Source organism: Cebus imitator, unplaced genomic scaffold (assembly GCF_001604975.1).
Source record: "Cebus imitator isolate Cc_AM_T3 unplaced genomic scaffold, Cebus_imitator-1.0 Scaffold50, whole genome shotgun sequence".
Taxonomy (NCBI): domain Eukaryota; kingdom Metazoa; phylum Chordata; class Mammalia; order Primates; family Cebidae; genus Cebus; species Cebus imitator.
Genome location: NW_016107365.1, coordinates 309,069 through 322,960, shown reverse-complemented (window position 1 = coordinate 322,960; position 13,892 = coordinate 309,069). Strand labels below are relative to the sequence as shown.

Here is a 13,892-nt window from a genome sequence, read left to right as displayed (position 1 = left end):
CCATGTATGTACCTATGCAACAATCCTGCATGATCTGCACATGTACCACAGAACCTAAAGTGCAATAGAAAAATACATATAAAATTAATAATTAAAAAAAAAAAGAAAAAAAGCCTTAGCACAGAGCCTGGAACACAACAAAACGCCCAATATAAATGATAGCCTTCATACTAAGTGGCCTGTTGGCCTCTTCTTGGAAACTACTTGTTCCCAAAGGGCCCAAAGACAGAAATAACTACAGAGGTATTGAATATTCAGACTATATCTAGGGAAAGGTGCATTTTTTCTATTGAGAGCCACTGACCCCTGATAGATAGAAAAGGATCAATTAAAGAACTTGTAAAAAAAACTAATTTGCTTTTTTCCTTCAGGGAAATATAAAATATTGGATTTACCTACTTTAAAGAACAAGGAACATAGCCCTTTACTCAATAAATACCTTGAATAGATTTCTAGAACTTTAAGGGACCTCAGAGACCATCCAGCGTAATTTCTTTATTTAATAAATGAGACAGCTGAGGGCCAGAAATAGAAACTGACTTCATCATAATCACCCTCCTTGACCATAACAGCCCACAGGAATAAACCTTTTACTTCTAAATCTAACTCCTAGCATTTTTCTACTGTATTATGTACCTAGTTGGTCACTAAAACAACAGGGAGAGGAAGAGAGAAAGAGGGAACGAAGAAAAAGGAGAGAGAAAGAGGAGTTGGGAAGAGAGTGAGACTGATAGAGAGGAAAGTAGAGAGAAAGAATGAGAAAAAGAAGAAACAAGGTGTTCATTTCCAATAGCAATGGGTTTCATTAAATGTACATCATGCTAAGCTAACCTGCTTTTTGAGAGGTCCTGTTGTTCTGACTGAACGTCTGAAGGAATGACAGGACCTCATCACCAGTTGGGAGTCTATTGCAATAATCCGGGAGAGAAATGTAATGAATTGGACTATGGTAACAGCAATAGGTTGAATTTGGGATATATTTTGGAGAGATAGAGTGATATGTTGTTGGATTGGATGTTGGGAGATAAGTGAATGGAAGGGCAAAAAGTGAATCCAAACTTTTTAATTAATTGAGTGGATAGTTCCCCATGTACTCAGATGTGGAAATCTTTGGCTATGTTGTGTTTGACATGCCCGGGAAAAATTCTGAGTGTACAGTTGGATATTTGAGTCTGGAGCTCAGGAAAGAGAGCAAGCCTGGAGATGTAAATTTGGGAGTTGTCAGTATAAAGATATTTATGGGACTGGATGAGCTCATCTAGGGATGGGATGAAAATAGAAAGGAGAAGACTGCTGAGTCCTGAGTCTAAAGCACTCCATCTTTTGGAGGGCTGGCAGATGAGAGGGTACCTGCGAATGAGACCCAGAAGTTATTACAGGGGAGTATTCTGAAGATGTAGGTTATTGAGGTTTTAGCAAATAATTTGACAGAATAATTTATAATGGAAGAACAGGATATGGAAGAATGTGGGTTGGATAGTAGGGCAGGCAGGTGGGTTAGAACTGTGTGTTCCAAAGTAGTGTCAAAGAATGAATTGGTGGAAACTTGAAGATCTGTAGGAGAGTACCTCAAGTCTTTCATCTGTCCCATGAACTTGGTTAAAAATATTCTGAGTAGAAAAAATTTGGTCAGATTTGCAGTGATACAAAGGTGGAGAGATAGTTCTTATGTCAGATTGATTAGTGGATTTTGAAAGACCTGACAAGCCATAGTAGATGCTGTATGTAGAAGTCTGTTGTACTAAACCACGCTTGATGTGATGAGGGCCTGGTCTAGAAGGGTGGCTGTGGGAGTGGAGGATTGGATTCTAGAAACACTTGAGAAGGAAGAGCTGGCATAATGTTGTGACTGGATTGGATATAGGTGATGACAGAGAGGAAAGAGGCCCAAGTGCACTATAATTAGTTTATGTTTTTAGTGTGTGAATAATAAGAATAATTAAAAAAAAACCCATGAGTTAATAACTCATTGTTTGCCAGAACCATTCAAACTCTGATAGTTTCAATTTATATACTTTGCTCTGTATGTGGAAGGGATAATAAAAATTTAGTAAAAATAATTATAGTGAGTTGGCTCTTCAAACCTTAAAAGATTACTAATTAACCAATGAATGTGTTTCTGTTTGTGTAAAAGCTGATAGCTGAAGCCAAATTGTACAAGATTGGTTCAGACTTCACATTTTGATGGTTTGCCAGTTGAATATTGATATGACTGCATTTATTTATGAGGTTGTTGATCATTTGAATTGCCCTGTAAGGGCTTGAGTTATTTTACAGAACCATTCTCTCCTGCTTAACTAAATGACATTAATCTTACCCTTCAGAAAGCAATGACTTTCAGCCAAGTAGAGAGTTATTCCTGTATCAAAGATGCTCTTAGTGATTGGGATGTGAGTGCCTTGCTTGAAAAGTCTGGGGCTTTTTTCACGCCTCAGAGACTTTGCTAAGCTTCTTAATGGGGTCGACCAGTTGGAGTAGCCCCGTTCACCTTTCTTAAGGGAAGAAAATCATTTCAAGCACTTGTTTATGTAAGCACTCATTTCCATTGAATTGTTTTCCTTCCCTAGTTTAAACACAGGTATTCCTTTGAAAGAAATAATTATTATTGCTTTTAAAACTCTTAAATTTTGACTTTTCCAATAGTCCCTATGAAATTAGGGATTTTTTTTTTGGTTGCCATTTAAACTACTCAAGTTTGAAAGTTTTACTGTGTATGTCATTTTGTGCAATTTCCACCTAATTTGCTTATATAAGAACATCAACCTCTTAAGCTGAGAGAAAGCTTTCTACCTCCCCCTGCCAAGTTCTGAACATGAAGACATATATTTAGATGAGTTTAATAAGTATTAGTATAGTAGAAATTTAGAGCTGGAGAGGATGTTAGATATTATCTATTCTACTTAATTACTTTTTCAGACGAAGGAACAGAAGTCTAAAGAGGTGAATTATTTGCCCAAGTTCATACACCTGATGAACTGATGATGGCAGAGATGCTATGTTCCCACTGCAGCCTGTCAGGTGGTACATGATTTTGCTTTATCCCATTACTGATGATCTTAAGTTTCATCACTTGATTAAGGTGGTGTCTGTCAAATATTTTTCCTATAAAGTTATTCTGTTTCCTTTCGTAATTATAAAATGTTTTGTGAGACTTTCAGCCAAATAGAGAGTTCTTCCCTGTATTGAAGATGCTCTTAGTGATTGGGATGCGCAAATGCCTTGCTTGAAAGGTCTGGGGCTTTTTCCGTGCCTCAGAGACTTTGCTAAGCTTTGAGACTATGTATACTTCTTTCCTCATCAAACTTTTATTGACTCTTATCCATTGATGCTTCTTGGTTGAATTAATTTTTACTATGATGCTTACCGAATGGTGAGTTTCATCTTTCCTTTTACAAAGATTATTTTGAATTGTACTGTAAGGAAAATTTTTCTCTTTCTTCTTTTGGACTCTTATATTGAATTTCATGGATTTCTATTTTATTCAATGGGTCTATTTCTATTACTACTCAAATTTTCCCAGACAGGCCAGTGGGAAGTGCTTCAAGCTGGTTTCTATGTACTTTGACATGTCTCCATAATTTTATTTCGATCATTTAATTTTTTTCATTGTGGCAAAATACATATAACATAAAATTTACCATTATAACCATTCTATTTTTTAATTAGAAGTTTTGTTATTTAAACTATTTTGACAGCTCAGTGGCATTAAGTGCCTTTATGATATTGTGAAATCGTCACTACTAATATCTACTTTGAGAAATTTTTGTCACCCCGATGGAAACCCCATACTATTAATAATTAAGCATTCATTCCCCATTTCTGCCCTCCTGGCAACCACAAATCTGCTTTCTGTCTCAATGGATTTGCCTATTCTGGATATTTCATATAACTAGAGTAATACAATATATGGTCTTTTGTGTTTTCCTTTACTTAGTGTAATGCCTTCAGCGTTCATCCATGCTGTAGTATGTACCAGTACTTCATTTCTTTTTATAGTTCAATAATATTCCATTGCATGGATATGCCACAATTTGTTTATCCATTCATCTATTGATGGATATTTTGGCTGTTTCCATCTTTTGGCTATTGTGGATAGTGCTGCTATAAAAATTCATACACGTTTTTGTTTGAATGCTGTTTCCAATTATTTTAGGTATATACCTAGGAGTGGGATTGCTGGATCATATGATAATTCTATGTTTAACCCATTGAGGAACATCCAAACTGTTTTCCACAGTGGCTGCACTATTTTACATTCCCACCAGCAATATATGAGGGTTCCAATCCAATGTCTTCACTTCCTCACAAACACTGATTCTCACCCCCCATCTTTATTTGCTATCCTAGTGAGTGTGAAGTGGTATCTCATTGTGATTTTGATTTGCATTTCTCTAATAACTAAAGATGTTGAAACTGTTTTCATGTGCTTTTTGGCCATTTATATATCTTTGAAGAAATGAATACTCAACTCATTTTAAATAGAGTTGTTTCTTTTTCTGTTGTTCAATCGCATGAATTCCTTATGTATTCTGGATACTAGATCCTTGTCAGATAGATAGCTTGCAAATATTTTGTCCTGTTCTGAAGGTTGTATTTTCACTCTTGATTCTCTCTTTGATGCACAAAACATTTTAAATTTTGATGAAGTCCAATTTATCTATTTTTTCTTTTGTTGCTGTGGTTTTGGTGTCATATCTTAGAAACCATCGACAAATCCAGTCATGAGGATTTACTTTTTTGTGTCCTTTTATAATTTTATTTTTATTAATTTATTTTTTTAGACTGAATCTAGCTCTGTCACCTAGGCTGGAGCACAATGGCCTGATCTCAGCTCACTGCAACCTCTGCCTCCTGGGTTCAAGTGATTCTCCTGCCTCGGCCTCCCGAGTAGCTGGGACTATAGGTGTGCGCCACCAAACCCGGCTAATTTTTTATATTTTTAGTAGAGATGGGGTTTCACCGTGTTATCCAGAATGGTCTTGATCTCCTGACCTCGTGATGTGCCTGCCGTGGGCTCCCAAAGTGCTGGGATTACAGGAATGAGCCAGTGTGCCCAGCTGAGTTTTAAAGTTTTAGTGCATACATTTTGATCTTTGATCCAATTTAAGTTAATTTTTTGAAAATGGGGTGAAGTAAGAATCTAACTTCATTCTTTAGCCTGCCCTTCTCACTACTTTTTGATCACTTCTTAAATGTAGACTAAACCAATGTTCTGAGCTTCCCCCCTGCCATCTTTGGAAACAGGCATTTTCCCAAGAAACCCTGATTCTTTTTTAGCAAATAATGATATTCAGAAATGGAGATCTGGGCGCTAGGTGTGCTCAAACCTTTTGGGTGTTGATCCTCTTAGCCTCTCTGAATTGACAAAGTTCTGTATACAATATACCTGCATACACATATTGGAAACCATGAGTTCCCACCCATGCTTCCAATTCCAAGCCAACATCATTGAGTTCATTCCATTTTTCTACTTTTATTTATAACTCATCTTTGAAGTGAAAACCTGGCTTTTATTATTCTCAACATATTTATTTATTACAGATTGAGTATCTCTTATCTGAAATGCTTGGGACTGAGAAGTATTTTGTTTTAATTTTTTTCATTTTTTTTTTGATTTTGGAATATTTGCATTATACTTACTGCTTGAGCTTTCCGAATCCAAAAATCCAAACTCTGAAATGCTCCCATTAGCATTTCTTCCCCCACCACTGTTCCCCCTGCACAGATGATCTCACTCTACTTGGCTTTTGACATTTTGTGCCAGGCTATGACCACCTCTCTCCTGAGTAGACACTCTCTTCCTTTGATTTAGCTTGGACAACCCATGCTAAATTTGGGTTGTTCAGATTTAGCGTGGTGCTAAATGGGTGCACAGATGATCTCATTTTGTTCTAGCTTTGATACCCCATGCTGAGTTGCTGCTTCTACTTTTCTCCCCACAGCCTGCAGATACCTACCTTGCTTGGCCCTACCTAATTGAGTTTGGACTGAATTATTCATGAAGGAAGGAGGAAGAAAGGAAGACAGGAATCAGTTTCCAGGCTAGTCATTTTTTTTGTAATCTTACAACTTTTCACTGTGTTTGAGGCACTTCTTGCTTTTCTATATTCTCATATAATTATTTTCATGTCTTTGGCAGATGGATTAGCTGGCTATAAAATTCTAGCTTAACTGTTTCTTTTTCCTTTCACTACATTACAAAAAATAAACATTTTAAAGGGAATTATTTTAGCTTTACAGAAAAGTAGAGAAGATAATACAGAGTTTTTGTGTACTCCTCATCCATATTTGTCCTTATGTTAACATCTTGGATGACCATCTCTCTGCACTTTTAAAATATTTCATTAACTTCTTATATCTACTTTTGCTAACAAGGAATCTGCTGTCAATACAATTGTCACACTCTTTTAGGTTGTTTGTCTTTTCTCACTGATGAATTTTAAGACTGTCTCTTTACCCTTGATTTCAACATTTCACTTCAGTATGTTCAAGCTTGGTTTTATTTGTATTTATTCTGCTTAGTATTTGCATTATACTGATCTGATGATTAATCGGGTTTTCTTTCTTTAATTCTGGAAAATCATCAGTAATAATTATTTTTTTTTTGAAGCAATTTCACCGCATCATCTGCTTCCTGGATTCAAGTGATTCTCATGCCTCAGCCTCCCAAGCAGCTGGGATTATAGGCATGTGCCACCATGCCCAGCTAATTTTTGTATTTTTAGTAGAAATAGGGTTTTGCCATATTGGCCAGGCTGGTGTCAAACTTCTGGCCTCAAGTGATCTGCCCGCCTCGGCCTCCCAAAGTACTGGGATTACAGGCATGAACCCATCCAACAACAAGTTTTTCAAATATTTATTCCTTATCATTCATTTCAGTTTCTTCTTTGGAAATCCTATTCATTAAAATATTTAAATCTCTCAATCTATGTTTCACATTTCATGCACTGCTATTTAAATTCTATCTATCTGTCTATCATCTCTCCCTCTTTCTCTGTCATCTCTGTCTAAAAGTTGGGGAGGACAGTATAGTTCTGTTTGTTTGTTTGTTTATTTATTTATGAGACAAGGCCTTTCTCTGTTGCCCAGGTTGGAATGCAGTGGCATGATCATAGCTCATGGTAACCTTAAATTCCTGGACTCAAGCCATCTTCCTGTCTAAGCCTCCCAATTGTTGGACTACAGGCACGTGCCACCATGTCTGGCTAATTAAAAAAATTTTTTTGTATAGATGGAGTCTCACTATGCTGCACAGGCTGGTCTCAAAGTCCTGGCTTCAAGTGATGCTCCCACCTCGGCCTCCCAAAGTAGTGAGATTATAGGTGTGAGCCATGGTGCCCAATCCCATTTTTGAATTTTAAAAGTCAATCAATATATATTATTTTCTAAATTTTGAATTGTTTCTTTTAAATGTTCACTTATTTTTGTGGCATTTTAAAACCTGTTTTTGTTGAAGAATTTCGTATTCTTTTGTTTTCTCTTTTTTGCAAATGTTCACTGTTTATAATTTAAAGTCTTTGTTCAGCTGTCCAATAAAATTAATTTTTCAGAGTGAATGCATGATTGTTAATTTTGTTGGCTTTCTTTTGTAGCAACCTATTTTTGTTTTTGGAAATTTTGGTTTACCAGTAATTTTGAATAAGGCATTTTTTTGTTTGGTTTTTTCATTTGTCTCTCTTTCTCCCATCTCTACCCATCTGCCTCTCTGTTCAACATTTTTTGCAGTTCTCCTTTACAATGTCTTCCAGAACCCTAAATCTATAATGAGGCTTTAAATTAATTGCTGGTTGGTTGGAGTTCCTGCCCTATAGTGATGGTAGAGTATCCAATAACCAGTCATATGACCAAGGAACAGTTTGGCTCAGTTCTTAGTGGCAAGGCTGCAGGTTTTTAAGCTATAATGTATGCATTCTCCACAGGGGCAATGTTGCTCCTGACCAGTTAAAATTTGATTCTTAGAAGGTGAATAATCTTAGATATTACAATGGTTTGTGGACCTTCAAAGCACAACCCTACCTCCTAAAAATTGTATTCCTTAGCATTTAATTTCTCTCACTAGGAAAAATGTAAATAACATGTATCTTTTTAGAGGGATAATAATGAAAATAAAAGTTGAGAAACACTGCAACAGCTGTAAGCCGAAGTTGGCTATGTTTTTTTCAGTCTACTTCCTTAAGCAGCGAGCCTGATTCTGCCTTATCTATAGAACTTTAAAAACTCCTATGGGGCTGAGCTTCTGGCCACCACGGCCCCAGCTTCAGCCTGGCTCTCAGTTTTGCAGCTCTGTTCCATGGAGATGTTTATCTTTTTTTGAATATGACAAATTTTCTCCTTGTACATATTTTATCCCATATTTTCATATATTTGGATCATAAAAAGGAAATCAAAGCATGAATTCATTGCCCTCTCTTGGTGAAATCAATATCTATTATGTTATTTACCAACTATTATTCTGATGACTTTATAAGCTCTTTTTTCTCTTAACTTTTGCGACTTACAATACGGGAATATCCAGCTGTTAGGTATCAATTGTTTTCAACCAGTTATTTATGCTTTAGTTTCTAGCTTTGTATTTTTGAGATTGCTAAATAATGTAGATCCTCTTTAGTGGTGCCATCTTCAATGAAAGGTTTTGGCTTTTGCAGTTGGAAATTTATGGCTGAATTTCTTTTCTTTTCTTTTTTTTTTTTTTTGAGATGGAGTCTCACTCTGTTGCCCAGGCTGGAGTGCAGTGGCATGATCTTGGCTCACTACAACCTCTTATGGCTGAATTTCTCTAGGGTATCATTCAATGCATTTACAATATATTGTTTGGCAACATTTGTAGTTGTACTTCGAATCCTTCTTCCATTTTTTCAATCAGGATAGCATGAACTTCGACCTTCATTTTTCGTCTGGCAGTATAGCACAGTGGTTAAAGGGCAGAGAGCTCTGGTTGCAAATTCTAGCTGTGCCATCCATTCGCTAGCTGTTTGCCTTGGGCAAGTTATTAAATCTCTCCATGCCTCAGTTTTCTTATATGTAAATGGGTTGATTATAATAAGAGTAGTTCCTATCTCATAAAACTGTGTGAAACATTAAATGTATGAATGCATGCAAAACTCTTAGAACTGATGTAAGATAAGCACTCAATAAGCATCAATTATTGTATTTTTTCTCATGCTTTGCCTCTTGTTTTTAAGCTTTTATATTTCTGAGAATATCTTGACTTTCTCTCCCAAACTTTATGTTGAAATTTTACCTTTGGCTATTTATTTATTTAGGCTATTTTATTTTTAATTTCCAGGTGCTTTTTCTTAATTTTTTACTTTTCTTTTTTCATACCTTCCTGTTATGTTATTATACAACATCTTTATGAAGTCTCTATTTTTTTGTCTTTAAAAAATTAAAGAAATTTTTTGTGAGTACATAGTCGGTATATTTATTTATGAGGTACATGAGATGTTTTGGTACAAACATGCAATGTGAAATAAGCAATCATGGAGAATGGAGTATTCATTCCTTTAAGTATTTATCCTTTGAGTTACAAAGAATTCAACATACTCTTTAAGTTAGCATAATTAAGTTATTATTGGCTGGGCGTGGTGGCTCACACCTGTAATCCCAGCACTTTGGGAAGCTGAGGTGGGTGGTTTCCCTGAGGTCAGGAGTTTGAGACCAGCCTGGCCAAGAAGGTGAAACCCTTTGGTGAAACCCTCTTTACCAAAAATAGAAAAATTAGCTGGGTGTGGTGCCGTTCACCTGTAATTGCAGCTGCTTGGGAGGCTGATTCAGGAGAATTGCTCGAACCCAGGAGGCAGAGATTGCAGTGAGCTGAGATCATGCCATTGCACTCCAGCCCAGGCAACAAGACTGCAGTTCTGTCTCAAGAAAAAAAAAAATAGTTTTTATTGACTATAGTCACCCTGTTGTGCTATCAAAGAATAGGTCTTATTCACTTTTTTTTTTCCATTTTTTTTTTTACCTGGAAACCATCTCTACCTCCTTCAAGCCCCCCACTATCCTTCCCAGTCTCTGGTAACCATCCTTCTACTCTGTACATTGATGAGTTCAATTGTTTTGATTTTTAGATCACACAAATAATTGAGAATGTGTGATATTTGCCTCTCTGTGCCTGGCTTATTTCACTTAACATAATGATCTCCAGTTCTATCCTTGTTGCAAATGATGGGATCTCATTACTTTTTATGGCTAAATAGTATTCCACTGAGAATATCTACTGCATTTTCTTTATCCATTCATCTGCTGATGGACACTTAGATTGCTTCCAAATTTTAGCTAAACAGTGCTGCAACAAACATAGCAGTGCAGGTATCTCACTGATATACTGATTTCCTTTCTTTTGGGTATATACCCAGTAGTGGATTGCTGCATCATATAGTAACTCTATTTTTAGTTTTTTGAGGAACCTCCAAAAGTTCTCCATAGTGGTTGTACCAAATTACATTCTTACCAATATTGTACAAGCATTCTCTTTTCTCCACATCCTCTCTATCGTTTGTTATTGCCTATCTTTTGGATATAAGCCATTTAACAGGGGTGAGATAATATCTCATTGTAGTTTTGATTTGCACTTCTCTGATGATAAATGATGTTGGGCACTTTTTTATATGCCTGTTTGTCATTTGTACGTCTTCTTTTGAGAAATGTCTATTCAGAACTTTTGCTCATTTTAAAATCAGAGTATTAGATTTTTTTCCTATAGAGTTGTTTGAGCTCTTTACGATTTTTAATCCTTTGTCAGATGAGTCATTTGCAAACATTTTCTCCCATTCTGTGGGTTGTCTCTTCACTTTGTTGATTACTTCACTTTGTTTGCTGTGCAGAAGACTTTTCACTTGATATGATCTTGTTTGTCCATTTTTGCTTTGGTTGCCTGTGCTTGAGGGGTATTGTTTGAGAAATCTTTGCCCAGTCCAGTATCCTGGAGACTTTTTCCAGTTTCACAGTTTGAGGACTTAGGTTTAAGTCTTTAATCCATTTTGATTTGATTTTTTATATGGTGAGAAATACAGGTCTAGTTTCATTCTTCTGCATACAGATATCCAGTTTTTCCAACACTATTTATTGAAGAGACTGTCTTTTCCACAGTGTGCATTTTTGGTACCTTTGTTGAAATGATTTTGCTGTAGATGTATGGATTTGTTTCTGGGTTCTCTGCTCTATTCCACTGGTCTATGTGTCTGTTTTTATGCTGGTTTGGTTACTATAGCTCTCTAGCATAATTTAAAGTCAGGTAATGTGATTTCTCCAGTTTTGTTCTTTTTGCTTAGGATGACTTTGGCTAGTCTAGGCCTTTTGTGGTTCTTTTTTATTTTTTATTTTCTTTTAATCTTTCACTGCAAAAGGCCAACAGCTTACCTTTTGTGGTTCTGTATAAATTTTAGGATTTTTTTTTCTATTTCTGTGAAGAATGTGATTGGTATTTTGATAAGGATTGCATTGAATATGTAGATTGTAGATGGCTTTGGGTAGTATGGACATTTTTAGCAATATTGATTTTTTCGTATTTGTGAACATGGAATATTTTTCCTTTTTTTGGTGTCCTTTTCAATTTCTTTCATCAGTGTTTTATAGTTTTCATTATAGAGATATTTCGCTTCTTTGGTTAATTCCTAGGTGTTTAATTTTGTGTGTGGCTGTTGTAAATAGGATTACGTTTTTGATTTCTTTTTTACATTGTTTGCTGTTCACATATAGAAATGCTACTGATTTTTGTATGTTGATTTTGTATCCTGCAACTTTACTGAATTTGTTTATCAGTCCTAATAGTTTTCTTGTGGAGCCTTTAGGGGTTTCCAAATATAAGATTATATTATCTGCAAACAAGGATAAGTTGACATCCTCCTTTCCAATTTGGTTGCTTTTTATATCTTTCTCTTGTCTCATTGCTCTAGCTAGGACTTCCAGTACCATGTTGAATAACAGTGGTGACAGTGGGCATCCTTGTCATGTCCCAGATCTTAGAGGAAAGACTTTCAGTTTTTCCCCATTCCTTATGATTCTCACTGTGGGTCTGTCATATATGGCTTTTATTATGTTGAGGTATGTTCCTTCTATCCTGTCTTTTGGGAGTTTTTATCATGAAGGGATTTTGACTTTCATCAAATGTCTTTTCAGCACCAATTGAAATGATCATATGATTTTTATCCTTCATTCCTTTGATAGGGTGTATCACATTGATTGATTGGCATATATTGAACCATCCTTGCATCTCAGGAGTAAATCCCACTTGGTCATGTTGGATATCTTTCTAATGTGTTGTTGAATTGTTTGCTAATATTTGATGGAGGAATTTTGCATCAATATTCATCAGAGATATTGGCCTATAATTTTCTTTTTTTATATGTCTTTGTCTGGTTTTGGTATCAGGGTAAGACTGACCTCATAGAATGAGTTTGAAAGTATTTCCTCCTCCTTTATTTTTTGGAATAATTTGGGTAGGATTGGTATTAGTCCTTCTTTAAATGTTTGGTAGAATTCAGCAGTGAAGCTATCAGGTCTCAGGCTTTTCTTTGTGGAGAGACTTTTTATTATGGCTTTAATCTTGTTGCTTGTTATTGGTCTATTCAGGTTTTGGATTTCTTTCTGATTCAATCTTGGTAGGTTGTATGTGTCTATGAATTTGTTAATTTCTTCTAGATTTTCCAGTTTATTGACATATAGTTGCTCATAGTAACCACTAATGATCCTCTGAATTCCTGCAATATCAGTTGTAATGTCTCCTTTTTCATTCTGGATTTTATTTATTTATCTTGTTTTCTTTGTTAGTCTGGCTAAAGGTTTATCATTTTTGTTTAACTTTTCAAAAAACCAACATTTTGTTTTATTGATCATATATATGTGTATATATATATATATATATATATACACATATATATGTGTTTTTTTTTTTTTTGACAGAGTCTTGCTCTGTCACCCAGGCTGGAGTACACTGGCATGATCTTGGCTCACTGCAACCTCCACCTCCCAGGTTCAAGTGATTCTTCTGCCTCAGCCTCCCAAGTAGCTGGGACTACCAGTGCATGCCACCACATCTGGCTAATTTTTGTATTTTTAGTAGGGACAGTGTTTCACTATGTTGGCCAGCCTGGTCTTAAACTCCTGACCTCAGGTGATCTGCCAGCCTTGGCCTCCCGAAGTGCTGGGGTTACAGGTGTGAAGCACCACACCTGGCCTTGTATTGTTTTTTACTTGTCATTCAATTTCATTTGTTTCTGCTCTGATCTTTATTATTTTTTTTCTTCTACTATTTTTGGCTTTGGTTTGCTCTTGCTTTTCTAGTTCTTTAAAATGCATCATTAGATTGTTTATTTGAAGTGTTCCCTTTTTTTTGTTGTAGGTACTTATAGCTATGAATTTCCCTCTGAAAACTGCTTTTGCTGTGTCCTATAGGTTTTGGTATGTTGTGTTTCCATTATCATTTGTTTCAAGAAAAATTTCAGGTTCCTTCTAAATTTCTTCATTGATCTACTGGTCACTAAGGAGCATGTTGTTTAATTTCCATATATTTGTATGGTTTCCAAAATTCCTCTTATTATTAATTTCTAGTTCTATTCCATTGAGGTCAGAGAATATGCCTGATATTATTTCATTTTTTTTGAGTGTTTTAAGGTGTGTTTTGTGGCACAACATATGGTCTGTCTTTGAGAATGATCCATGTGGTGAGGAAAAGAATGTGTGTCCTGTAAATATCTATTAGATCCATTAGGTCTATAGTGCAGATTAAGTCTGATATTTCTTTGTTGATTTTCTGTTTGGAAGATTTGTCCAATGCTGAAAGTAAGGTGTTAAGTCTCCAGCTATCATTGTATTGGGGCCTATCTCTCTCTTTGGCTCTAATAATATTTGCTTTATATACCTGGGTGCTCCAGTATTGAGTACATATATAA

General features: G+C 35.7%; 1 long non-coding RNA gene across 1 annotated transcript in view; it reads left to right on the top strand.

The window, feature by feature from the left end:
- The window catches only part of LOC119471096, a 32,215-nt gene that overhangs the window by 15,760 nt on the left and 2,563 nt on the right, over positions 1-13,892 (top strand). Inside the window, exon 2 of the long non-coding RNA XR_005200094.1 lies at positions 5,943-6,045. This is a non-coding gene — a long non-coding RNA (uncharacterized LOC119471096). The remainder of the gene's footprint in view (positions 1-5,942; positions 6,046-13,892) is intronic.